The following is a 4,057-nucleotide window of genomic DNA, read 5'->3' on the forward strand; positions in this document are numbered from 1 at the left end:
TATTATCACCCCCTCTACCTGACCAGTGTGCGGTCCTGTATTATCACCCCCTCTACCTGACTAGTGTGCGGTCCTGTACCCTAATAGTATGTCTCCCTGCTCCTGGAGAGCTGCAGGAAGGCCTTGTGCAGGGTTTAGTTCCTACCAAGCACCACATCACCTCCCCAACTCAGCTCATTGATCTATATCAGTGATTGGCTTAATTCTACTAACCAGGGCCCGGTTTCCCAAAAGCATCTTAAGGCTAAGTTCATCGTTTGAACTTTCAGAGGAGCATTGTTAAATCTCTGCGCTGATTCATTTTCCCAAAACCGTTATTAACTTTGCACTTGAAAACGCTCAAAAACAAGCAGTATCAGCAGAACTAGGCCTAAAGTAGAGCTGAGCTGTATCCATGACAACATACCAGGACAGAGTTGGTCTGATTGTCTCAGGTCTACAGGACAGAGTTGGTCTGATTGTCTCAGGTCTACAGGACAGAGTTGGTCTGATTGTCTCAGGTCTACAGGACAGAGTTGGTCTGATTGTCTCAGGTCTACAGGACAGAGTTGGTCTGATTGTCTCAGGTCTACAGGACAGAGTTGGTCTGATTGTCTCAGGTCTACAGGACAGAGTTGGTCTGATTGTCTCAGGTCTACAGGACAGAGTTGGTCTGATTGTCTCAGGCCTACAGGACAGAGTTGGTCTGTATCAGAGATGAGTCCCATAGAAATGTATTATCCCCCCGTTCTCTCCCTGATCAGTTCATATTCATGTATTCCTTGGACCCCCCTGTAAATCGACAGTAAGCCTACATGTTTTAATTTGAAGAAAAAAACTCCAAAGTAATCTGAATTATTATGTGACGCTCTTCAAATCCTCTTACATATTGATGAATCATTTGGAGAGAAAAAACGTTAAATCATCTTATATATTGATTAATAATTTGGAGAGAAAAAACGCAAGTATTCGACACATTAACACAAACTCAGACGCTTATCTAACCGTCCTTTCAGTTTCTACTTTCTGAGTGTGTCTGGTAATTTTCCCTCCGTCCCTAACCCTTGTCCTTATATGGGGGCGACGGCCAGCGTCCGTCTATAAAGCTCCCGCTGAGGGACAGGGTGTCACTTTCCAGAAGGACAGTCGGACAGCCAGCCAGCCAGCCAGCCTGCCAGCCAGCCAGCCAGCCACCTAAACCCCCATCAGGTACGGTGTTCTCTGGGTTACTCGATTCGCTCTGCATAAACGTTCATAGAAACTTCAGAAACATTTACAGGCCTAGGAAAGACCAACTTGTGTAGCTGTCAATTAAATGTTTCTCTTGCTTTGGCACTGTGAACTCTAGCCTTATATCTTAGTTCGCTTTGTTCTATGACTGATAACTTTATAAAAGGCCTACAACGAATACTCTCATTTTAGTGTTTGGGATTGAAGCCATGGGATACTTTCTTAGTCTCTGCAACTTTTAGTAACCTATAGTGTAGTGGATCTAGTTCTCATGCGTCTGCGATTGAAGGAGTTTTTTTTATATTTTCAGTTTGTAGCCGAACGACAACATGACGACCTTCGGCTGGGGACACTAATAGTTAATCTGTTGTAGACTACAAAGATGAAGACCTAGAATAAACTCAAATAATTAACTTAACTGCTACTCTCTGCAGATAGATAACGATATGGATCTGAGCTATATTACAGCCTGTATATAAAGCCTGAATATTGATTTAGGCTTATATACATTTATGACCAGCATGCAATTACATATTGTAGCGGGTTGATTTTCATTCACTTCCACATTTGCAGCGCATTTGATCATAGTCTAGACTTACACTATATCTAACTAAGAGAGATAGATAGCAGGATGTAACCTATTGCATCGGAGGAGGACACTGTTACATAATCTCCTGGTAAAGTACCGGCCAAAGTCCCCATAAATTTTTTATTTATATTCATAATAATAACGCTCCTTTTTCTTGATCTCCTTATTATTATTATTATTATTATTATTATTATTATTATTATTATTATTATTATGATGATCATTATAATAATAAGTAATGTCATTATCATTAGTAGGCTGTATAACCACCATCGAGCTGTAGGCCTAAGAGCGCATTCCGTTTAGTCTTAATACCGTAACTTACTTAGGCCTATATTTCAATACTTCTATAGGCTACTGTATCAGTCAATCATTTATTCATTCATGTCATCACACAGCATAAGAGTCAAATGCAATCAAGCGTTTTAGTTTTAAAATAAAATAACAACCATTTGACCATTTGAATAATTACAAACAATAAATAGGCCTAAACCGTTCTATTTTGGAAATTGCATCACAAATGAATGCGACTGTTTTTAGTCTTTGCTGTAATAAAGGCTTTACATCATGTATTCAGGCCCTATTGGTCACGTGCAGGCGATGCATACATGTGTCACGTAAAGAGAGCAAGGGTTGAGGGAATAGGGATTTTTCCCCTAAACAAATGAGGGATTTCGGTAGCAGAACTTTTCAGTCAGAAATGGCTGTAATCATGTTGCAGCTTCAGCAACACGGACAGCCCGATGAACACTGATGTTCTGTGGTGGTCGCTGCAGCAGGGAGGAGAGAGAGACAACGGGTGCTAGTCGCAGTCACTCGCTGTCTATTTTTTTTAACACAGCGCAGCAAGTCTGAGCCAGGCCCGGCACAATCAAATCAATTGCGGTCGGACTCCCTTTAGTCATTTGCGTGTCTTAATTATTTCATCAAACAGTTCGCTTAAAGCATCAGATAAGCTCAGTACATATAGTTGATTTGATTAAAACACATAGGATGTGTCTATATATAGAAAAATAAACTTTTTACAATTTCGACCAATTGATTGGTCGAAAGAACAGACATCTCTTTTTTTTCGGACCCAGCCCTAGTTTCTCCTATGGGGACAAAGAAGCACAGCCCTAGTTTCTCCTATGGGGACAAAGAAGCACAGCCCTAGTTTCTCCTATGGGGACAAAGAAGCCCAGCCATAGTTTCTCCTATGGGGACAAAGAAGCACAGCCCTAGTTTCTCCTATGGGGACAAAGAAGCACAGCCCTAGTTTCTCCTATGGGGACAAAGAAGCACAGCCCTAGTTTCTCCTATGGGGACAAAGAAGCACAGCCCTAGTTTCTCCTATGGGGACAAAGAAGCACAGTCCTAGTTTCTCCTATGGGGACAAAGAAGCCCTTTTGGGTCCAGGTTGCACTTGGTTTTAGAGTGTAGTGCAGCGTATCTACTAGCAATCTAAAGCAACAGGGTAAATGGTGCAACAGGTTTATATGTAGAATGAATGAATAAAGATCAGGTACAGATAGAGGAGATTTAAGATGTGGGTTTGAATGTTGATGTGGACATACAGCATCAGTGTTAGCCTAATTTAGCTAAACCAACGTCCTAAACCAGTATTTGTTTTTAAACATATAAATATATAACATTGTAATGTTGCTCTAGGATATTGCTTTAAAATGTTGATGTGGCCATACAGAATGAGAAGGTTGTCTCCCAGTCAAAGGGGAGTCTCAGGGAGTGAGGCAGGGCCTCAGGGAGAGAGGCAGGGCCTCGGGGAGAGAGGCAGGGCCTCGGGGAGAGAGGCAGGACCTCGGGGAGAGAGGCAGGGCCTCGGGGAGAGAGGCAGGGCCTCGGGGAGAGAGGCAGGGCCTCAGGGAGAGAGGCAGGGCCTCAGGGAGAGAGGCAGGGCCTCAGGGAGAGAGGCAGGGTCTCAGGGAGAGAGGCAGGGCCTCAGGGAGAGAGGCAGGGTCTCAGGGAGAGAGGCAGGGCCTCAGGGAGAGAGGCAGGGTCTCAGGGAGAGAGGCAGGGTCTCAGGGAGAGAGGCAGGGTCTCAGGGAGAGAGGCAGGGTCTCAGGGAGAGAGGCAGGGCCTCAGGGAGAGAGGCAGGGCCTCAGGGAGAGAGGCAGGGCCTCAGGGAGAGAGGCAGGGCCTCAGGGAGAGAGGCAGACAGACATAAAAGACAACTCAAGAACCAGCTAGAAATGTCATGTCAAATGTCATGAATGTTGAGTGTGTGTATTAATAAACCCACTGTGTTCCGTACTGTAATAT

The 4,057-nt window shown here is 43.9% G+C and overlaps 1 protein-coding gene across 1 annotated transcript in view; it reads left to right on the plus strand.

Annotated features, from left to right (window-relative positions):
• The first annotated feature begins 1,085 nt into the window (after nucleotides 1-1,085).
• LOC121561471 (beta-enolase) overlaps nucleotides 1,086-4,057 on the plus strand; it is a 17,172-nt gene continuing 14,200 nt past the window's right edge. The window contains exon 1 of the mRNA XM_041874021.1: nucleotides 1,086-1,188. The gene's annotated coding sequence lies outside the window, so the exon portion shown is untranslated. The remainder of the gene's footprint in view (nucleotides 1,189-4,057) is intronic.

The sequence above is a fragment of the Coregonus clupeaformis genome, unplaced genomic scaffold, assembly GCF_020615455.1.
Source record: "Coregonus clupeaformis isolate EN_2021a unplaced genomic scaffold, ASM2061545v1 scaf1238, whole genome shotgun sequence".
Lineage (NCBI taxonomy): Eukaryota > Metazoa > Chordata > Actinopteri > Salmoniformes > Salmonidae > Coregonus > Coregonus clupeaformis.